The following is a 24,165-nucleotide window of genomic DNA, read 5'->3' as shown; positions in this document are numbered from 1 at the left end:
AAACAAGGGAGAAACTAAGAGATTTTTGGCTCACTGTGTAAGTTTTGACGTGGAAAATAATGAAATTAAAGGTGTAATGTACTGTTTTATATGATCAGTGAACCACCACGAGGAAAAGGATGCTGGTTAAAACCCATTTTTGTGAGTTGGTACATCTTGCTTTGCAAGGGTTGCTACAGGTGCCTTATAGACTCTGGATCATTCTGCCTGGTTTGTTGTTCCCAGTTTCTGGATGCTTCTCTGATGTTATGTTAGTGTTCATTGTATTCTTTCATAAGACTCTTGCTAAGCATTTTGAGACTTCCAAAATAGCAGTGATTGCTTCTCCCCGGGGCAGCATGGAGCAGATGGATCCCTGGACCACATCGCCTTTGGTCCCAATTCCCCAAGCTTCTGTTGGTGTAGCAAAAAGAATTTGCATTTTCAATTTTACTGGAGTGAAGTCTGGGAAATTTTCAGTTTTGAGCCTTTAAATTCCAACAAGCAATGGTATTTTTAGATTTCTAGTATGCACTTGGGGATTGTGAGTGAAATTGCATTAAGAGTGAAGACGAAGGTGGTGGTCTCTTCCCAGTAACCAGCTGCTCTTGCCCATTCTGAAGGGTCATGGGAGTGGGAAGTGGGTGTCTGTGAACTGCAGACACCCAGGGCAGGAGTAAAAGGGCTGATTGGACTTGAATTTTGCATTTTGGTTGCAACAGTCATTTCTCTTTTGTAGATTCTGTTGTCCATGTGGCTGGAAGAGGATGTTTCTTCCAGTGCATGGTGAGTTTGTATCTAAGGAGGTAATTCCATTGTTTCTTTGTAAGATGTAGATATGCTGTTAGTTGCTTAAACACTAGATTGGGAAAATATTTAAGGCAGTTTTGACTCAAGGCCACAGGGACTGCTCTCTAGTCTTCCCTTTGGTTGACATTTTTCTATCGAATCAGGCTCACATATTGATTAATAGGTAGCATATGAATGAGCTAATTATGTTTTTGCTGTTAAATAAGCACACCTTGAAAAAAATGCAAGTGACAGAAGGACTGGAAAAGAGAAAAATCAAAGAATGCATACCCTTGTAAGTTTGGATTAAATAATGCAAATGCAGAGTGATTACTTTTTTCAAATACTTGAAGTTCTCAACAATTTTATATATTTTGTTCTCTTAAAAATATACATATTGACTCTAAAACAATGGTTTGTCAGGATTTTTCTGGCTACTATTAATAGGACACTTCTCTTTGCCTTCTGCAACTGGCACTTAGCTAATTGAATTCCTACCACCCAGAAATAATTACTGTTTCTAATCATCTGTTATGAAATAATTACAGTTGTTTTCCAAACTTTTTTTTGGTGCTATAGCTGCTTGTTTGGAAGTCTGCTTTTGTCAATAATCTGTAATATAGGTATACTTCCATGTCAAGAAATACAGAGCTACATTAATTTAGTAGCTACGTAGGATACTGTGTTTGTGTGTGTGTATTAAATAATTGAACTAACCAGTTCTTTGTTGACATATACTATTTAGTTTAATTTTTTTTTACTATTATAAATAACATTGCAGTGGGCATCCTTGTATATAAATCTTGAACATTTATCTGATTAGTTCCTTAATATGAATTTCTGGGACTGGGAGTTTTGGACTCAAATTGTGTATATTTGATATTTTGATTCACTTTGCCAAAATTCCCTGAAGAAAATATGAATTAATTTATATTTACAAAAACATCAAATCGAAGGGGTTTTTACCTGCACCATTGCTGACACTGTTGTGAATCTTGACTTGCTTACATTGTTGAATTTTTGTATATTTGTCTCTTCATGGGGATCGTAAACTAAATCAGTCAGGATCCAATGAGAAGACCCAAAACCACAATAGGTATTTCAAATAGCAGTGATTTCATATAGGAAATTGGCTCCATGCGTGTTAGAAATTGAAAGAGCAGAAAGGAAATGCTGAAGTCACTCAGAGGTAGTAACTGCAAGAAGTAGCAGGGAAGAGGTGGAATGGTTGAGAACTTAGGAGCTCTGGGATGGGACTGTCAGGGATGGGCTGGAGCACATCGTAGCTGGTTAGGGAGCTCAAGCACTGTGTTGCTCAGCTGCCAGTGCACCTGCGGTGGCCAGGGTGGCTGGTGCTGCGAGTGTAGAGAGAAGCTGAGGACTGACATCAGCCTGTGCTGCTGTTGGTATGATGCTGACAGAAAGTGGAAACCAGAAGGAAGTCTCTTCTTCTTCCCCTCCCATTGCATTCTCTCTCTCCTGCCTTGTATTGACTAAACCATACAGGAAACCAGCTGACAAGAGATTAAGTGAAATCAATTTTGCAGTCCCAGTCTCAGCATCACAGAGCAGAAAAGAGGATGCAGGGCTTGGAGCTAAGAGGCAATAGGTAAACAACCAGTTGTATTCATTTTCTCTGGCTCCCATAATGAAGTACTATCAACTGGTTGGCTTTGAACACAGAAATTTATTGTCTCACAGTCTGGAGCCTAGAAATCAGAGGTTAAGGTGCTACCCTTTTACAAGGACACTTGTCATATTGGTTTAGCGACCCATTCTACTCCAGTAGGACGTCATCTTATTTTAACTAATTACATCTGCAATGACTCTATTTCCAAATAAGGTCACATTCTGATAACTGGGCATTAGGACTTCAACATAAGAAGGTTAGGGGACACACACTGCACCCGTATCACCAGTGTATAAACTTTAGAACAAAGCCCTTTCAGTCCTAACACGCCATACTAACTCCCTTGCATTCTTCCAGTTCTGGGTACAAAAGATGTGCTTAATAATCATTAAACAAATGATGAAATGATAAATTAAATGAAGCACGTTCATCTTCAGGCTCTTCAGTCTAAGCTCATCATACATTTTAAATTGAAATTACAAAAAGAATCTATCAGGTTTTTAAAATATCAAATGCTCTTAAATTTTACAAACAGTTAATCATCAGATGCCTCTAGAGATCTTATGATTATGAAACTTATTCCTGACTTTAACCCAAAAGTATAAATTTGAGTTACTTCATCTCTATCTTTAATTCTAAACCTTCCTTAGTTGGAATTACTTATTTATAAGAAAAAAAAGAAATTTTCCAATTCAACTGAACTGAGGTTTATCATCTCAAGTAGGTAGGGGCTGTTTTGTGAACAATTTAAGACTGTAACATGGTTCTTATTGGATAGGATTTGAATCTAGGGCATAGAACCTATTTTGTTTTTAGGGTTCTTTCTAGGAATCCAGGCAAATGTGATACAGCATGCTCTGATCACTTGCTGGCTTCCATCCATAGCATTTAGAAGGCTTTGTGGGATACTCACAAAACGGATGTGAGGAATGAACTGCTAGGAGACTTTTCACAGTAGTGAATCCCAAACTAGGCTTCCTCAGAACCTTGATTTCATGAATTGGATTTTCTGTTTCTCAGCCCAAATCAAAGAATGATATTTTCCAAATGTTAAAGAAAGAAGTTAATTTAATGAATGGAATTAAGTTTGATGACTACGTTGCTTATTCTGCTGACAAGCATTGGCAGATGTCAAAATGAATGAACAAAAAGTTGCAAGACTTAGATATAAATATGCAAAAGCAGATGATCCTGCATTAGTTCAACAGCTCCTTTTTGTGGACTTTTGTGCTTCCTGCTGTAATTTTGTATCACTGAATGCATATTATTTATGCTAGTAACTTGCTCCTAATATATGGGTTAGAATTCCATTAAGTTCTGCAAAATTGCATGAAACATTGGTCTGTCTGAGCAAGTGAAACAAACTGTGGTTCAGATCAGATATGCCTCCTATCCTCAGGGAATTTACCAAGGAATGGAGAGTTAGGACAAACTCTGGTTTTAAATGCCTGTGTATAAAGACAAACCTACCATGGAGAAAGTCCAGGTCAATATCCTGGGCCCTGTGATTTGATGTGAAACCACAGGACTTATCTCTGCTCTTACCCTTCCTCTTCCACCTCTTTCCTTTTGTGATGTTCCCTATGAACTTGGAATGGGAGGGAGGCATTTTGGGGGACAGAGAGGGGTAAGCTCTCAGTTTAGTGAGGGAGGTAAACAAATATTTATATTCAATAAGATATGTGCTGGAGTAGAATTAGGCAAGCAGTTGGGGAGACCAGAGGCTCTGGGAGGCCAGGAGTCATGCTGTCTTTGTGTCTTTGGATCCTAGCCATGACTTGGTGCCTTGTCAATGTCTGTTTGTTAAAGGGGTGACACAGTTGGTCGTGAGAGTGTTCAGAGGAAGAAGTTACATTTGAACTGGGTGTTGAAGGACAAGGAAGAGAAGATGGTGGTGCAGGGAAGGAGTTCCCTTATATCCTTATCTTCTTGCCCTAAACCTCATCTCTAGATATGCTTAAAATTTGAGTTATGGCTCTGGGAGTGAGCAGGTCCTCCACTCTGTAGTATATTTCCTGGGTAAACTTCTTTCTTTCAGGCCTCAGCACAGGGCTGACTCAACCAGTTGTCAGGGAGCCCTGGGCAGGGACAGTAGGAAGCTCCAGCCCCAGTTCCATCACTGACTTTGAGATCTTAAGCCAATTTTGCTAAGTGTCTTTATGGATAATAAGCTATATGATGTGGGTAATGCATTAAAATGTATAGAACACACAGAGTTATCAGGCATTATTGTGAGTTAGGAGATTCATCTTACCTACACACTGACTTTTTGTACATGGATTACATGCAAATTACCATTCAGGAAAGTGACATCCAAATGAGAGAGCTGACTTGTGAACTGGGATTATGTGAGGGTGGTGATTCCAGATTTGGTAAGGATTTGTGAAGGGTCTGTTTAAGTTTATTGCTAATGGTGTACTGAGGGTGGGCTGAGGCCATCATAAGGATCAGGCTGAGCCAAGACCTGGAGGTAAGAGAGGAGAGGATCCAAAGAGAGTGAGTGATAATGAGGTCATATATCCATTCATTCTCCAGTTACTATCATGTTCCTACTGTATGTCAAACAGGAAGCCAGACAGACACAGTTTATTTCCTCCTGAAACTTATCTATTAGGGAAAAGAGACAATGAACAAATAATGACCCAGCTAATTAATTATATTTATTATAAAGGGCTAGGAAGGAAAAGTGCAGCCTGCAGTGGAAACCTAGTATGGGGACCTCATCTGATGTGCGTTGAGAGGGCAGGGAGAGGAGACCAGAGAATGAGGGAGAAATGGCCGGTCAGGAGGATGGTTGGGGGAGAGAAATCAGTACGGCAGGAGCAGCATATGTAAAGCCTGAGATGAAAAGAAAATGGGTTCCTTTCAGGAACCAGAAGGCTGGGGCGGGACATGGTGAAGCTAGGGGAGGGTGGGACAGGATAGGCTTACGTAAGTGGTTGTGCACTTTTCCGTGGAGCACTGGCAACTGGGGGTATGGGTGGGGCTGAACAATTTTGGCCTCTGTGGATGAGTGTCGGCTGTGGAGATGAAGAGAAGTGGGCAGATGTTAAAGGAATTTCAGAGGAAGAATTGTTTGAAGTGGGGATTGATTTCATGTGTGTGGGAATGAAAGGCAGGAAGTGTCAAGGTTGACTCCAGGTTTAGAGGGGGGAGAGTGAGGCTACTGAAGAAACAATGAAGGAGGTATAGGCCCAGTGAGGGGAGAGAATGGCCTCAGTTTTGAACTTTATAAATGTGTGTTGTGAGAAATTCAAGTGGTGGTGTTAGGTAGACATCTGGAAACATGCATCTGGTCTCAGGATGGGGGTCTGGATTGTGGAGTTAGGGGTGTTCAGCGTATGTCAGATTTGCAGTTGTAACCACCTGAGTGAGTGAGATTTGGAATAAAAGAGGAAAGGGAGAAAGCTATCTATCTGACAGGAGTAGAACTAAAGTGAGGGAGGACAGAACCACAAAAGGAGTTTTTTTTCAAACCTGAGCCCTGGAGCAAAGCATTGCTGTCCCCAGTCAGACACATTCTTAATTTGGAGGCTGCTGTATTGTGACTCCAGAGTTCCTCCGACCTTCTCCCTTTGGGAGTGGTCTCTTGTGGAGAGGGCGCACGACATTGGACCTCATGGAAAGGCTGGCTTATTTTCCCTTCGACTTTTTCAGTGGTTTCTATGTATTAGATGATTAGGTGAAACAACGCCTCTCCTGGTCCTGAAGGAGCGATCTTGTGTGGGGCGTGAACCCATCACGCAACCCTACCCCGGCTTTTGGTTCTGTTTTGAACCTTTGTGGTTCCAAGCGGTGTATTCTATTTCTCATATTCCCAGTTGTTGAGCGTCTGCCTACCCCTGTCAGTGTCCCAAAGGGGGAATCTCAAGCAGCACCTAGATTCAGGCGGATTGGAAGCCAGACCCTTAGGCAGCGGCTTTTATAGTATGCAAATATATACAGTCCAGTGGGACCACAAGCGAACGCCCTGTTGGCCGCCAGATCAGGCAATCTGGAGGTGTCCTGGGGTGACAGCCACGAAGATCAGGGCTCCAGAAAAGCGTATAAGCTCGTTTCTGGGACATAGCGATGGGCTATAGCGAGGCAGAGGGAACGTGCAAGCACGGCCTCCCCTGAGGGCCCCGGTAGGCTCTGGGTTTGCCGCCAAAGCTGAAGCCCACCCCTCAGGCTGCAGCTCCCCTACAAGCAAATAGGCCTCTTTCACAGGGACACTGGGGCTGTTTCCACCGCTGTCAGCGCGGTGCCCTGGTGCCAAACTGCCTCTCACATTGCTACAGTCCCACAGGACCCAGAAGGGACGTCCCCTGGCCTCCGGAACAAGCACCAAGGGGGGTCTCCTTGGCTGTGACTGCACAGTCCGGGACTCCAGACCTGTGTAAAAGCTCTCCGCCCGGAGATACAGGTGCTGTGGAGTGTGGCAGAGGGAGAGCATGCAGATAGCACCCTTCAAGGAAAAGGAAAAAAAAAAGGATGGCGCCTGCTGGTTGGAGGGTAAAGTCGGCACCCTGAGGACAGAGGCTGGAGTTAAAAACAAATGGTGCCCACCCGCTTAGCAACAGCCGGAGAACGTGGGGCTGTCCCTGCGAATATCCCCAGCAGGCTGGGCCCTCAGGTCTGTGCTTTAACATTAGCAAACGAACCGCTTGGACAGTAAGTCTAGGAGCCTTTGGGCTGGGGCCTGCGGCCAGCGAGTCTGCGCAGGAGACTGTCGGCAGGAGGTTCTCAGTCGCCCACAGACCTGTGGGTCCCCTGGAAGTGCACCTAATGGTTTTCAAAGCCACATGCTTTGGGGGGGCTCATCTCTCAGGTGCAGGTATCAAAAGCTGGAGTGCCCCATGTGGGGTACGAACTCTTCGCTCCTTGGGGAGAAGCTCCAGGTGTGGGAGTTCCCGCCCCCTGAAGGTGGTTGCCGCTGGCGGATGGGGTTTGTGGGATTCTGCATCTCAGCCCATCTGACCTGCCTCAGTGTGGCTGTTGTTTGCCAATGTGAAGCAGCTGCTCAGCTGGTTTTCAGGTGTTTTTCAGAGGAAATCGTTCCGCAGATAGCTGTCGACTCCTTGGGTCGTGGGTAGAGGTGAGTTCAGGTCTTTCTGTGCCACGGTTTGGTTGGTCTCCCCCAACATACTTGCTGTTGTCAGCAAATTCTCCCTGGGTGACTAACAATTCAGTGATTAACTGAATTTCACTGATTTTGTAACTTTTTTGTTAAGAGTGTTTTTGTTTTTCTTTTCTGGTCTCTGTGACTGTGGGGTTGTTAATCTCTATTTATTCAACAGACGTGGCAGGTAGAAATTCCAGTCTAAAAATTTAGATGTGTAAGAAAATTACATGTTAAAGAATTAATTGGAATTAGACTTGAAGCTCTCATCTGCTGAAAATGTCATCTCAGTTTTACTTGAGGCCCCTTTCCTTATCAGGATTGCACCAGAGTTGAAGAGGCTTATGGTTAAGGGACTTAGAATTCACGAACAATGGGGCCTGGACCTGAGCTTGGGATTCAGACTTCCTAGCTGTACCACAAATACACCTTGTCATGGTCACCAGAGGGTGGTCACTTGTACGTGATAGATAACTATTGAAACAAGGAACCCATGAACCACTTAACATAAATATTATTTTTTCCCTCATGCAATGTTGAATGCAGGTATTCTGGTTGGAGAGGTCTCCTTGGACACTAAGCCAGGAAGCCAGTCTGTCTCCATCCTATGAATTCATGTTCTTCCAGTGCCTTGGAGTCCTTTGTTCCCCATCATGTGGAAGGAAGAAAAGAATATGGAGGATGAAGCCCTTGGCAGGCAGGGACGCTCATTATTTCTTAGTTTCCATTGGTGAGAACTGGTTACATGCCCTCACCTGGGTGCGAGGTAGGCTGGGAAATGTCCCTGGCAAAGCAGCTACTTCCCAGCAATAATTCTGTGGATGGGGAGTGTGGATTTCTGGTGGTAGGTCAACTATCTCTGTCACACTGCATTTCTTTTTGACAACATTGGTTAATTTTTGCCCGTATCCCTTTGTTGTTTTTAAGGACACTTGGTAAATACCTTCAATGAACTCATTTTAGGGAAAAATGTCAGGAAGGAAAATATCTTACTAGGAACCTCCCTTTGAACTTTGAAAGGCAAGATTTTTCCAAGAGAAGTTGGTTTGGCTCCTTTCATGGAACCAGGGAAAAAGAAATACAAAGAAAAGAAACATAACTTAATTTCTTGATGATTTGTCATGCAAATATTTATTGAGCAGCTATTATGGACTAGATATTAATGTACAGTTAACAGTAGTGATTACATGAAAAAAACTAGATTATTTTCAGAAATGATCAGTAGAGTGAAATAAATCAGCAAGGTGATGGAATTGAGAGTAACTGGGTTGGGTTGGTGAGGTGACTTTAGATTGGGCAGGGGAGGCCTCTCCTCAGGAGTAAAAGATGGCTTTTGGGCTGAGATCCAAGACTAGGGTAGCTCTAGCCTTGTGAAGACTTGTGGGAAGAACAGTCCAGGCAGAGAAAATGGCAAGTGCAAAGGCCCTGAGGCAGGATACAGCTTAGTTTATTAGAGGATTAGAAGAGAGGTCAGAAAGGCTTGAACATGAAGCGAGAAATGGTGTGTGATGTGAACTGAGGTGTAAGAGACAGGGGACACAGCTAGAGGCCAGCTCACCCAGGGCCTTGTGGAAGGAGTGGAATTTTTTTCTGGCTGTACTGGAGAGACACAGGAGGGTTTAAGCTGGTACGGGAGCTTTCCCTGATCACTCTTGGTCAGCTGTTCGTCTGTTGACATCCAGCATCTTGACAAACCTGATACATCTCTACAGTGTACACCTGGCATGCAAATGCATGAAGTGTCATCTCTCTTTAAACATTTTGAACTCTGGTTCGTGGTAGACCACAAAGTTAGTTCTCATCTGGATCTGGGTCTGTGGGTGAGACACCGTAAGATAAAACTACCTGTGTATAGCAAGACTGATAAAACCGAAGAACTGGAAATGTAAATGCAATTCAATAGAATGGAGCAAATATGGAACATGTGATGAAAAGGATTCTGGCCTTGTGAAGTCAGATGGAAAATAACAATATTAGACAAGAAAAGATAGAAGGCCAGGACAAGCAGGCCCCAGTATAATATGAAAGAGAAAGTCTATTTGCTGGATGTGACTCAGTTTTGTTCTGTCTTTTGTATTTCTGATCCTTCTTTCACTGGACCCCTGCTTCCTGCTGCAGGATTGTGAGGCGCATTAATGTAACAATATCTGGAATGAGGTCTTGAGCTACAAATTCCTCTAATCAGGAAGAGGGGGTACAAATGATATTGCTTAGACTGCCTTAAAGATAGCTAATTAAGTTTTTAAAAAAGTGGTTAAATATGTTTAATTATTTGAATCTGGTTTATCTTATTTCACAGTTAAAACATACTGTTCTGTGGTATGAGGAGGTAGTTGTGCTGATTGACAAAGATAACTCCTAGTGGTTCTCTACTAGATTCTCTTCCTGGAAAGTCCCTGTTAAAAGGAAATTATGTCATGGTCATATAAGGATACTTGTGTGTGTGTGTGTGTGTGTGTCAGGGACAAGACTGGTTTTGTATTCATTAAAAGTACACAGTTGAAGGCTGATTAAAAAGTCATAACAGAATTAAATGTTTGAAATACATTTTTTTTCAATGTTACCTGATCTGAGTTTGACATCCTGACACAGGCTGTAGATTTACATTTAGTTTTTGTTTTAAAATGGCTTCACATTTCCCTGTTACCTTTGATGCTTATTTTTGGTGCTAGAAATAAGCACAAATAGAAATAAGGGACCCATCTAGGGTTTTTGCCTGTATGAGAGAGAGAACTCACAGAGCGCATTTCTCTCTGTGGATTATGATTGGGCAACAGTTAGGGGGCTCTTTATCTAAGACAGGGTTTGATGGGTCAAGCAGACAATATCATTTTGTCATTTTAATTTCTAGAATCTGAAAGATTTCAGTCTCCTGGAATCCAGTTTTAAAATACAGATAATTCAGAACCAGGTAATTATCACCCAATACCAACATTCTTAGTTAATGTTTCTGCTGGAATTAATAGAAATGAGCTTGGGAGTAGATGCCCAGTGGCAGACGGAGAGGGGTGAAGCTGGGAGGAGGTCTGAAGGGGACACAAGGTGCTAGAGGGAGCCATGGAAGGAAGACATTAAGGACCAGCATTAGGCCAAATGCCCCCTTCATAAATAGGGCTGTGCACAGAAAGACCTTCTTTCTGAAACATTTTGCTTTGGTTGAAGCAACCATATTTTATCCCAGTATATTAATTTAACATAAATTTGTGCATCTTGCATAGATGACTTGGGGGTGCAAAGCTCATGTTGCTTTCTTAGAGTACAAGAAAGAATTAGATGGGAGGTTCCTTTTTAGACATGCCTCACAGTCAGACTTACCTGTGGGCTTATGCCTGCCTTACTGATGATTTTTCCTTTCCTCCCTGAGGGCAAGTCTTGAAAGAAATGTTTTTCACAAGTTGCATTCTTTAACAACTATATTACAATTGTAATTAAATAACTGATTATGTAATTAATGGCTGCCTCCAGGCTCTGCCCCAAACCCTGCAGGAGCAGAACTATTTCTTGTTTGTGGTTTATCCCCCAGGTTCAGGGCCATGCAATTCCCAGGGTAGGAGCTCAGTAAAGATTCTGGAATGACTGAGTAGAGCTCTAATTAACTGCAATTAGAGATTCAAACTTTTCTCATCTTGGGTAAAAAGCTTAAACTGATCTTCATAGCAAATCAGTACCACCCTACGAAATCAGAACTCAATACATAAAATACATTTTAGAAAGAGTGAGTGAGTAGGGAGTGGCCTTTCCTGTGGCAAGAATTATTTCCTGTTCAATGTCCTTGTGATAATTACAGTACACATGATCTGTGATGTTTCTGTGTTTAAATCTTATTATTTTTTTTGTTTTTATTGAAATTTGGTGGATATACAATATTATAATGGTTTCAGGTATATGAGATAATAATTTGATAATTATATACATTACTAAATACTCATCATAAGTGTAGTTATCATCTGTGAACATACACAGATATTAAAATATTGACTATATTCCCTTTGCTGTACTTTTATCCTCATGTCTAATTTATTTATAAGTGGAAGTTTGTATCTCTTTATCCCCTTCACCTACCACACCCCAAACAACTATCAGTCTGTTCTCCATATTTATGAATCTATGTTTTGTTGGTTTGTATAAGTGAAATTGTATTTGCCTTTCTCTTTCTGACTTATTTCACTTAGCAAAATACCCTCTAGGTACATCCATGTTGTCATAAATGGCAAGATCTCATTCTTTTTCATGGCTGAGTAATATTCCACTGCATATCAATACCTCATCTTTATCCATTCATCTATCAGTGGACACTCAGGTTGCTTCCATATCTTGGCCATTGAAAATAATGCTGTAATAAACATAGAAGTGCATATGTCTTTTCAAATTAGTGATTTGGTTTTCTTGGGGTAAATTCCAACAAGTGTAATTACTGGCTCATATGGTATTTCTATTTTTTTTTGAGACTCCTTCATACTGCTTTCCATAGTGACTACAGCAGTTTACATTCCCAACAAGTGTAAGAGGGTTCCCTTTTCTCCACGTCCTTACCCACTTGTTATTTCTTGTCTTTTGATATTAGCTATTCTGATGTGTATGAGGTGATATCTCATTGTGGTTTTGATTTTCATTTCCCTGATAATTAGTCATGTTGAGCATCATTTATGTGTCTATTGGCCATCTGCATGTCTTCTTCAGAACAATGTCTATTCAGGTCCTATGCCCATTTTTAAGTCAGATCATTTGTTTTTTGGTGTTGAGTTGTATGAGTTCTTTATGCATTTTGTGTATTAGTCCCTTCCTGGATATATCATTTGCAAATATATTCTCCCATTCTGCAGGTTGCCTCTGTGGTGTTTCTTTTTGGACTTCTCTGTGCTGCCTGCATTTTGATCATTTCAGTATTTATTGGCTTCATCATCAGAGGATAGGGAGTGTGAAGAAAAGTGACTCTTTTCACTGCTTGTTAGCAACTGTGTGTCCAGGAAAGGGAAACTAGAAGAATAGCTGAAAGAATCCTGGTGGGTTTTCTGAAGACTTATGTAGTGATCTTCATGTGAATAATTGAGAGCCAGTATAGTTATAAAATTGTATAAATTATAAAATTTTTAAAAATTGTAAAGAAAACACCACAACCCTATCTACCTGGAAATGTGGTTGGGTGGAAATGTGTTGAATTTTTTTTTTTTGAGGGAAGGCCATGGAGATATTTATAGTATTCATGTGTCAGTAGATAACTCCTATATCCCAAGGGGAGCTTAAAATTGGGGATGAGGGCAGGAAGGGAGGATGCAAAGGGTAGGGACAAAAATTTGAGTTGCAAAAATCTCAGTGCCTCTGCCCTTGTTTACCATTTGATGATGCTAGAGGCTTAAGCTTTATATTCATGCGTTTGAAAATGGACCAACAACCTCCCAAATGTTTGAAGCAAACATTCTTTGGGGATCTGCCAGTAGCTAGGCCAGGGGCTTTAGGCATCCCTGGATCTGTTCACAAGCCCCCTTACCACTCTGATATCCTCGCTCCCCCCAGCCTCCCCCACCAATATCACTCTGTCCCTGTCCACTCATGTCCTGGGGGTCACAGGCAGCCTGCAGATGGGCTTCACTGGGAGGTGGTGGGCTTCACTGGGAGGTGGTGGCTATTTTAAGGGACAGTAGAAATGCATGGATGGATATGAAAATAAATGCTTCACTGATGCACATCAGGACAAAGCAATGTGACTTTTCGAATTAGCAGATTGAAATCTGCAGCAGCTGCTCAGCATTTCTATTTTGGGTCTGGAGAGCATCTCTCCAACTGTTTCTTTCTTCTTTTTTTCCACTCCCTCTTCAGGCTTCAAAGTCTTTCTGCTTTTTAGCTTTTTCATTTTTTTAGTGCCGTGGAGTCCATTGCCTGGGGTTTCTTTACTGTTTTCTGGGATGAGAGGTATTGTTGAATCTGACATTTTATCATAGGCTGGACTCCATTGAAGAAATCATAAATCGAAGCATGCCTGGGTCCTTTGTAAATAACTAGTTGAGTGACCAAGTTCATGAGCAGATGAAGACACACAGGCAGAAGAGCAAAGCCCTAAAGAGTAAAGAATTATGAAATTCTGTTAAGAGGATTATTCAGTCCTTGGCACTTGGCAAGGGTATTTCCCACTGACCCTACATGATTTTGCACATTGGTTCAAACATCCATGATGGAAAGTTTGTGTTCCTGTGTGGTATGGTATTTTTCTGCATTTCCTATCATTAATACAGCAGAAACTCAGTTTAGTTGCTATAGACAATGGTTAGTTGGCTCAGGCATATAATTTCAAAAACTTTTTTTAACTTTTTCTTTTCTTTTTCTCTTAAGGGTCAACTTTGTTGACTTTGCTCGGTTGGAATATCCTAGGATTAATCTCTTAAATGTCTCTATTAACTTGTATCAAGTGTGTCTGATTTGACTATTCCTTTAATTGGTTAGTTGCAGTATTGACGACAGTAGGTGATGTCTAAGCTGCTGTTTCAATTTCCATCTTTAAACTACAATTTATGAAAAGGCTTTCCTCCTCAAAATCATCATCATCATCTCTAGGAAAGTGTTTATATCTTCTTCCTTTGGTCTATTTTTAGTATAAAATAAAAATAATAAATATTCTTGTGTCAACCAAAAATAAGTTGTTCCAAGAGTAACTTCAGCTTTGGCTTAATGTGTGTTACATTTTGCTAAGAATTTCTCAGTGGACTTGGTTAATAGCTGTAATTAATAGATATAAGAATGGGAAGGCACCTGAAGTATTCAGTATGTTTAAAATATGCATGTGTAGTTTTGTCCTCCACTGTTTTTCGAGTCCCTTTATAGCTGGTACTAGAAAGAAAAGGAGTGAACTGTGTCCTTCTTGAGCCAGTTCATCAGATCTGCTCTATCAGGTGTTGTGGGGGACAAAGGCAGGACCTCTACTCTCTAGGCACTACCAGGCACTTGGACTGACATATTCTTGCCTAATGAGAGACAACACCACAGGGTGGCTGAGAACAGCCTCTCCAGGGCTAGATTGCCCACTGTTAGATCCCCACTCTGCCATTTAACTACCTGGGTGACCTTGGGCAAGTTACTTAACATTTCTAGGCTGTTTTATAATTTATAAAATTGGGATGATGATTAGATCTTCCTTTGAGGGCTGTTTTGAGGATTGGATATTAATACACAGAGAGCCTTTGAACAGTGCCTGGCACCGAGCAGGTGCTGTGTCAGTGTTTGATGATGATGTTGTTGCTGAAGTGCCTGTGTGTATTCTGGATTCAGCCACCCAGCACACTGAACAGGCTCACTGAGCGATACTACAGGTAGGCACTGTGCATGACTGAGGTTTCAGGGGTTAGTAAGATTTAGTCCCTGTGTCTGAGGGGCTCTCTGTCTGTGGAATGCTGTTTTTGTTTTTAACCTGCAAGAGTTGCAGAAGTAGAAAAGCTTGATGTATGTGTCAGGAGGGGAGAACACAATATTCATACACTGATTAAAGAATGTGAGAACATAAAGTGATTCCACCGACATTGTATTTGGAAGACTTGAATCTGCTTGTGCCATGGAAGTGTGGGGAGCCATCCAATGGTTCTCCCTCAGCCCTCCTTGCCCCAGTGACATCCATTCAAGGGGTCTGGGGATGGGTGAGAGGACTATAAACTTGCTCACCTTAGGATTCAGTGACCCTCTTCCTGAACCCTCACAGGGTGGGCATGACCTTTGTCCATGTTCTCTCCTTCTCGGGGGAGATTCCCAGAGCTCTGGGGCTGGAGGATGGAAGAGGAAGGGTTAATTCTGGGGCTGCAACAGCTGAATATACAGCATAAACAGCGTTTAAGGATGAGATCACTTCTGTGTTGGGACCCAAAGGCAAACAGTTGCATTTGTTCCTGTAATCATTGCGTTGTTTGAGATTGTTTATGTTTAGAAATTCGTGTTGGAATAGTTATCAGCTGGGTACAGAAACCAACTCTGGCTACTTAAGCCAAGAAGGGATCTACTGGAGGCTATCAAGCAGCCCCCAGAATTGAAGGACAAACATGAATTATACATGACCTGGCCTCAGAAAGGAAGTTGGGCTGTTCTGGGGTTCTAAATAATGGGGAACTAAGGGGTAGGCATTTTAGGATTCAGATCAGGAAGAATCAGCAACAGTAGTTTCCCATCCTGATGTTCTTCCCCAGGAGATTCAAATTCCTGGAAGAGCAAGTTGGCTGGGTCATTTTGCCCATCCCTTAGCACACGGCTGAGGAGGGCAGGCCTGGTGGGTGCTGGGAAGGCAGACACTGCCAGATATGCACCCCTGACCATGAGATAATGGTGTATTTCTCAGGCCTCCTTTGTCCTAATCTTTCTGGCCTATTTAGTTTTGATAGTCTATCCTAAGTATGTTCGAACTGCTACAGCATGGCTTGGGGCTGTAGTGGACATGGTGGTAACTCTGAATGAGCAATGAGGAGGCAACAGATGGAGCTGTGGGTCCCAGAATGCGAGGCTGTACTCAGAGTGGCCTCTGATGCTCTGTGGTTAGAAAACATGGCCTGCCGATGGTGGGCCGTCTCACTGTTTCTCTAACTGAGGTCTCTGCTTCTCTGGGCTATTCTCAGTGAGAATTTCAAGCTTTTGAAGTTTAATTTAAATAATGATCTTAGAAATATTTTCCTTTATCTACTTGCTCTGGATAACCTGATGACACTTAATACCATAAGCACTGCTACCTCGCCTCATTCATTTGGATGTGATGGGTTTTCTGAAGCATCGGTTCTGAATAGGAATTCATTAATTGTCATGGCCTAGAAGCAGGATTAATATAAACATAATGTGCTTCCATCAAGTATAGATCAAATGATATCACAGGGTGCTGTTTTTAGAAGACAGAATGCTGTTTGGGAAATGGGGTCTTCATATGGCTAATGGCAGCACCGGAGTGATGGACTCAATGGAAATTGGGGCACAGCAGTCAGCACCTAGCCAAACCGAGAGCAGCGATGTGGTTTCACAAAACCCCATAATCCTCTACGTACACTAATGGCTATTTTGAGTTTCATTGGCTTTGCAGTTTTGTCTGAGTTTAATTTATACATTTGTTTTAATAGTGGTATGAGACTACTGGCACAAGATGTATATAAGTCATTTTGCATTTCTATATATTTAAGTGACTATAGCAAGAATAACTTTGGCTAAACCTGGAGTTCCTTGAGGAATTTTTTCTTTAAAAGGAAAGTACCCCAAAAAAACAAAAAAAACAAAAAATAACAAAAATAAATAAATAAAAGGAAAGTACCTTATTCAAGTTTTGGAAATGCTGGTTGGTGGGAGACAGTTGGCTTTCCCCCACCCTCACCAACCTGGAGGAGTACACTTCTCCACCCCAGGAGTGCCAGGTGTGGCCATGTGACTTGCTGCAGCCAGTGGGATATTGGCAGACACAAGAGCAGAAGCTTGAAAGGAGCTTGTGGTTTGACTTGGCCTCTTGTACTCCTCCCTTTCTCTGGATCCAAAAAAGGATGATGGACACACAGAGCTGACCTGACCCCAGCTAAGCCAAACCTAGGTTAGCTGAATTCTAGCCAACCAATAGATGTGTGAGCAAGAAAGAAATGCTTATCATTGTATGATACTGATATTCGTGGTTGTTTCCACACAGCATTATTGTGGCAATGGCTGATTGATGTGGTCTAGCACATTGATTAGTTAGCCATATACTAAAGTGTGTAAACTGGGAGTTTTGTTGAGCACTCACTGTCAGTGTGCGAGTCATTATAGGTGCTGGGGCTACAGCAGTCAACAGGACAGAGCAAGTATCGGCCCTTAGGGAGTATACATTCTAGTGAGTGTTCAATAATTTTTGCTTGACTATTTACGTATCTGATGAATGCTTTGTTTGTTTTTTTTCCCAAAAAGGCAAACTAATTTAGCTCTGACATGTTTGGAAAGTGACAGTTATCTGGATAGATGTGGTCTTGTCTATATAAGGATTTTATGGTGAACAAAACATCAAGGAATTACTTGACTACTGATGTTGTCACCATTATTATCAAAACTGACTTCATTAAGGCATTTACTTCTTTTGATTCATGTCTAGAAATGTCTAGAAAAGAATATAAAAATAGAAGAAAAAAGTAAGGACATCATCACTTTGTCTACTAATTTCACTCTTGCTTGATTTTGCTTTATATAAAATTTTGTCTGGACGCCATAACTAAAAATAATCTCCCTGTGTATGTGAAATTTCACCAGGGTAAATGGCTGCATGTGCGCTTATATTTATGCATGTCTGAAAATTCTGCTGACTGTGGAGGTCTGTGACAGTTGGTTTGGAATGAAAACATCATCCTGGGAAAGGAATTTGAATGTAATGTTGAATACATTTGAAAATATTATTCAGATTACTGAAAAGTTCAGTTCTATGAATTTAGGATTATTGGGAATCAGCAGTAAAAATTCACATTTCTTGTTTCGCAGAGAGCAGGACTGAAATGTAGTTGTAAATATTCAATTTTCAGAGGCTCTTTTAACTCAAAGGAAGTAAGGCTTGCTTGTCCAGGTTACTGCTGGATAGGTAACAACAAACAGCAGGCACTTTGAGCATTAATTTATTGCCCTTTGGAATGCAGTGCAATTGAGCATTTTTTGCTTTAATGTTCAGCGCCCTTTTTTCTAGGCCTTAAATGTCGGTGTTCTAGGGGCTGCTAGGGTAAGACTGTTGGCATAGTCAGGAAGTACCTGGGTGTCCACCAGAGCTATTAAAGATCTTTACCCACCCACCTTGGGGAGCCTCTGGTAAGTGAAAGTCTGTGGTTCTCAGAGAGAATGTGACTTCCTGCTCTGCTCATTCTGCAGGGAGCTGTGCTCTGGCTGGGCTTGACCCAGCATAATCTATGGGTGATGTTCCTTCTTCTTTCACAGAACCTCGGCTTTATCTAACTGCATTTTCTATTTGGAAGTGAGGAGGGAATGGATTGCATGAGTGGGCTGTGTTGTTGCTGAAAGGGCATGGTTCACCTAAAGGGGGAGTCATGAGGAGAGGGGGATAGTATTGCTTTGTTACCAGATGTAAATAAAATTGCCAGGTCATGCAGAATTAGATATATTTTGGAAACAGTTCACGCATTTAGAGATAAAGTTTTATTTCTTGGTAAAGAAGTTAATAGTTTCTTTCTGATTGATTTAAGTCCAAAGTACTCAGGACATATACAACCACTTTTAATGTGATCTCATGGTATCTGCTCTCAAAGCAGTTGGATTTCTCGGGCTCTCTGGCAGCCTGCTGCTTCCCAGGGCCTGTGTGCTGTGGCTGGTCTGTTTTAATGATCAGGCTTCCAGTCAAGGGAGAGGTGTTGCAATGTCAGTAGGAAAGGATTAGTTCTGGGGAAGCTAAAGCTGAGTTGAGGGTCTGCTTCCATGAGAAGGAGCTCTTGTGTGCTTGGGGAGGGGAGGAAGGAAATCATTATTTACCCTGGACTGGGCAAAGTGTTGCTGGTCCATGCCTAGGTCCAGATAGGCCCGAAGTGGTTAGAACCAGAACCAGAACTTCAGATAGGCCATACACTACACACCCTCTGCTGATCCAATCTCTATCAAATGTTTTATTGTATTAAAAGTTCAGATTGTAAGAGCTTGGTGAATACCAAGTGCTTCATGCTGCAAAACTACTCTGAAGGTAAGTAGGTTTATCATGACTAAAAAATATTTTCCTGTAATACTTTACTACTGGGTAGGGATAAGAGAGAACAGAGTCTGACAGTGAATTTAGATGGATCTGAGAAATAAATATGAAGGTTGTAGAATCAAAATAAGTAATTTTAACCCTAACTGGGAAGAACAGATCAGCGTAGGGAGAAACTTATGGTGACATAGTAGCATGGGGTTGGGTGGCACACTGATTTGAATTTAAATCCTAACTTATCAAGACGGGAGGAAACAGAAAATAAAGCAGTTATATTTAAGTAGTAGCTGGAGTTTGAAAATTTTAGCAACACATGTTTAGAATAGGAAAACTGTAAAATATAGTTAAACTTACACAGAGATAATTTCTATTAAATATTTAGTTGTGTATTTTTGCAAACCTTCAGTACACTCACAGATGTTGAGGTCATAAGTTGAGGGATTCTATAAATAGCATGCTTCTTTCCTACTTGAGTTTACAACTAATTAAGAGACACAAGGGGCAGACAGATGAAAAAAAAAAAACTCCTACATATTTGTGTGTGTGTGTGTAGCCAAATTCTTCAATCTAGCTTTTATTAGACTTTAAACATGAAGTTAAGTGCGTTTGTGGATTCCTTCCCCTGAGCAGCTGCATGCAGTTCTAGAATGAGAATGAGTCTACTTCAAAGGCAAAGAGAAGAGGCCTCGCAAATGCACTCTCTGTGGACAGGCAGGTCTGTGGAGAGAAGAGAGGTAGAGTATACTGGGCCATCACGGCCCAGCTTTCTATCATCAGGTAATTCACTGCTTCTTTTAGCAAAGAATAACCCATCCTGCTGCTGTCCCAGGGCAGCCTGTCCTGCCTCATGCCACCCGTGAACCTGGATTTAGCATTTCTTTGCATTCCCGTCACAGATTATGAGTTAAATTATGCTATTGGCAGGTGGAGTGGAGAGTTACATCACATACCCTATAGCTTTTTTTTTTTGCCACTCAAGAAAATTCCCATTAGACACTTCACCTAAATTTCTGATTTTAGTTATTAGTGACTGGGTCTCTTCCCATCCTTCCCAGCATCCCTCCCTTCCCTTCCAGATCTTTCTTTCTGTCTTTCTCTATTTCTGTACAAAGTGAATTTGCTGAATCCATTCTCCTTAAATTTGTAGACTCATACCCTTCACCCTGCTCAGCAGACATGGGACCCACACAGGTCAAGACTCATTGAAGATCATTTATGGTAAAAGGACTTATAAAAAATAACTTATTCATATACATATGATTATGGGATGTTATGTTCAATTTTAAAGGGAAAAACATAAAACTAAAGGTACTAAAGCTTACTCTTTTTTCATTTTGGGGAAGTTGGGATACAGTTAGCAAAGAAGTCACAAAATTCTACAAACTAGAGATGCCCAGCACCACATGGTTACAAGTTTTGTTTTATCTTTAAAAAAAAGGTTTCTGGAGTAATCTTGACTGAGTGGCAGATACTCATAGGATCCTAGACTGGCTCAAATATCACTCAAGCTATGTCTCATGTCTCCAACAATCCCTTATTATTTCTTAATTTAGGGGTAATTATGAGAGATAACTTCCATATAATAACTTTTGGAAGAAGAAATTGATATATCAGGGCTGAAATGTTAAAGCTTAGTGACTTTTTCCCACCTATTAGTGTTTTGAACCATATTGTTCCTTCCCTTTTGAGGCGGGGAAGGTTCCTACAACTTTCCAAGACATCAAAGCTCTCAGAGTTCTTCTGTGCTGTTTTTTAAGGTTATTATATGCTATTATACCAGGTTACCATTCACTCATTTCAACAAGAATTTCACTTCAGTTGATACTTACGGAGGACTGACCCTATGCAAGACACTGTGTAAGGCGTTGGGGGTCCAAAGTGGGCAAGGGCTCATCACTTCTCAGATGGCTATTGCAACTGCCTCCAAATTATCTGCCTACCTGCCCTCCAGCCATCTTCCAGGCTATGTCTCCATTGCCACTTGAGTGATAGTTTTAAACCGTAAGTACGATCTTGGCACCCTTACAGTCCCACCCCTTGCCACTGCTCCCACTGCTTTTAGGGGCAAATTAGGTCTCTGAATATTGTATGCAGGTGACAACCGCGCCTCTGTTTACTTCTTCCAGCCTTCTTCCCCTCAGGCTTCTCACCCTGGCCTTCTGTGGTCCCTCCCACTGACCTCCTTTCAGTTTTCCAAACATGGCTTTCTCCCTCCTTCTCAAGAGCTGGGAATGTGCATTTCCTGTGCTAGAGGGCTCCTCCTTCTCCCTTTCCCCTGGATAACTACTGTGGCCCCCACTTCAGCCTCATTCTCAGTGACCACCTCTTAGGAAGTCCTCTTTGCCCTTCCTGACTAGGTCAAATGCTTCCCAGAGCTCCCTGCATAGCACTTTGCAGTTGCAATTTTATATTTATTTGGTGAATGCCTGTTTCCTCTACTAGACTTTAGGCTGTCCAAGGGTGGAGCTGGTCTGTTTATGTTCATCATTGTATTCCCAGTGCCCATTAATAAACGTTTGCCAAATGGATGATTGAACATAGACAAGTTGTTCTTATCCTCCAGGAATTTACAGTTTAGTGGAAGGAAGATAGACTCTTAAGCAAAAAATTAAAATACAATGTGGTAAGTACTATCCATGATAGAGGAAATATGGGGTGCTGTGAAAGCACATAGGCAGCGCCCCTATCCCAGACTTAGGGATGGTGAGGAGGAGGTGGAAGCAGTATATTGTGGTGGTTAAAAAGCACTGGCTCTGGATGCAGGCAAAACTAAATTTAAATCCTGAAATTACCCCTTTTTAGTTGGGTAGTTCTTGGAAAGTTTACTTAACCTCTTTGTACCTTAGTGTCATTTTCTGTAAAATGGGTCCAATAATAATGCACACTGAAGTCTGAAGCCTTGTTCTACCTGGGATGGTGTATTAGTTATTTATTACTGTGTAACAAATTACCCCAAAAGTTGGAAGCTTAATAGAACAAACATTTGCTATCTCACACAGTTTCTGTAGGTCTGGAGTCCAGGAGAGGTTTAGCTGAATGGTTCTAGCTCAGGGTTTTCTGTGAGGTTGCAGTTAAGCTGCTGGCTGGGGCTAAAGTCTTGACTACAGCCGGAGGATCCGCTTTGGAGTTCACTCCCACTAGCACTGGCAGGAGGCTTCAGGGCTGTGGCAGGTGAGCCTCTCTGCAGGCTGCTCATGATATGGCTTCCCCCAGAGTGAGTGATCCAAGAGGAGAGAGCCCCAGACAAAAGATTTAGTCCTTTGTAATCTAGTCTCAGAAGAGACAGATCCTCACTTCTGTCATATCCTATTGGTCTGTCATATCCTAATGTGGGAGAGAATTACCCTAAGTTATGAACACTAGGAGACTACTAGGTCACTGGGGGCCATCATAGACGCTGGTTACCTAGATGGTCAGATATCAAGGATACTTGGTATTGGCCTTTGATTCAATCCACTAAGGTTGCTCTAAAGCATGAGTGGTCAGGCTCAAGCTTTCTGGTAAATATTTTCAAGACATGCTGCACTTATACTCTGATAGTGTTGATTTAGCCTTTGTACCTGGCTGCACCAGATCGGCAGGGAATAGTGAGAATTGTCACCAATGTATGAGGAAAGGGCCTTTTAGGAAGGGCCTAGGTGGAGAAGCTGGAGGGGCCAGATGGGATCCTCACCCCTGTCTGATAGTCACAAGGCACGATGCCAGTACCCCTGCTCTGCAAACTATCTTCATGCAGGTAAATGCTACAATCTTGCCCCTACCAGAGGTGGCTTGTATCTTTTGCCTGTGAAGGATATTAATTCTCTATGAACTGCATCTCTGCTATCTCCATGACAGCCACATGCCGCCTCCAAAGCTTGTTGTGGGGAGTCAATGAGGGAATGTTAAAAAGCACTTGGCACACTGCTGAGCACAGATTTGTCCCCAGCAACATCACAATTGATAACTAGCGTAAGAAAACTTAAGAACCAGGGACAGCTGGGGCCTGAAAGTTAGAACTAGTCAAGTAGGAGAGTGAATGTTCCAGGCAGAAAGAAAAACATGTACAAAGTCCAGAGGCAAGAGGGAGTAGGGAGAGATACAGAATTAAAGGCTTTTTGCCTTGTCTGCACCATGGGGTACCCACAAATGAGGCCAAAGGAGTAAGCAGGGTAGATTACAAAGGGCTTTGCAGGTTATGCCAGGAGTTTTCACTTGATTGTAAGGGTTGTAGAGAGTCTTTGAAGGACGGGTGTCAGGTCTCTTGGTGAATGATCACCAACACACTCTATTTTCTTTTCAATAAATCCAGAGTTTGTGTCTCAAAAATACAAAAAGCACTTGAAACAATGGCTCCATAGCCCTTGATACTGTTTCTAAGCATGAATGGTGATGATGTTGATCCTGTGTTCACCTAATTTTTAAGAAATAAAGCGTTGCGCCATGAGAATCACATTGATCTCATTGACCAAGTTTTGCCCAGCCCCTTGCCCAACTGCCTGGTATGCAGTAGGTGTGCAATATTATGTTTCTTTCTCTAAGGAGTATTTAAGCCTCACCAGCCAGGGTGAGACAAAGGAACAGGTCTTTGGTGTAATAGGGAGGGAGGGTAAAGGAGCCGTAGCTCAGCCCAGGAATCTGTGATCAAGATGGAGGACTCTAGTTCAGGGAAAGGCCTTTTCTCACAATGACCAGCCAGCCCCAAGAGAGCCTCTGGGATTGTTTGCTCAATTGTTCCCTCACTTATGCATTCCTTCTTTCTAAAAATACACTTGCTGCACTTATTGATGGTGCACTGTAGGAATGCAAGCTCTATAATGAATTTAATTACTTTGAATCGATACAAAACCCTCCTTGAATGAGGTATATCTTATCCCCATTTTGCATATCTCAAAGCTCAAACTCAGAGAACCCAGGCAGGTGACTTCCTCAAGATCATATGGCTCTTAAGGGGGTAGCCTCAGAGTTCAGACTCAGGATTGTTTCATCCCAAAGCTCATGCTCTTAAAAAGAACAAACACAAGCCTAAGCCTTATTGTT

At 41.9% G+C, this 24,165-nt stretch overlaps 1 protein-coding gene across 2 annotated transcripts in view; it reads left to right on the top strand.

Moving 5' to 3' along the window:
* The window catches only part of NCALD (neurocalcin delta), a 397,463-nt gene that overhangs the window by 55,235 nt on the left and 318,063 nt on the right, over positions 1 to 24,165 (top strand). The window contains exon 1 of one of the 2 annotated variants that reach the window (XM_036995631.2): positions 745 to 765. The exons of the other annotated variant lie outside the window; for it this stretch is intronic. The gene's annotated coding sequence lies outside the window, so the exon portion shown is untranslated. Of the gene's footprint in view, positions 1 to 744; positions 766 to 24,165 lie in introns of those variants that run through there. 2 annotated transcript variants of the gene reach the window in all.

Source organism: Manis javanica, chromosome 2, assembly GCF_040802235.1.
Source record: "Manis javanica isolate MJ-LG chromosome 2, MJ_LKY, whole genome shotgun sequence".
Taxonomy (NCBI): domain Eukaryota; kingdom Metazoa; phylum Chordata; class Mammalia; order Pholidota; family Manidae; genus Manis; species Manis javanica.
The sequence above is the reverse complement of the archived record's forward strand: the minus strand, read 5'-3'. Positions and strand labels throughout refer to the sequence as shown.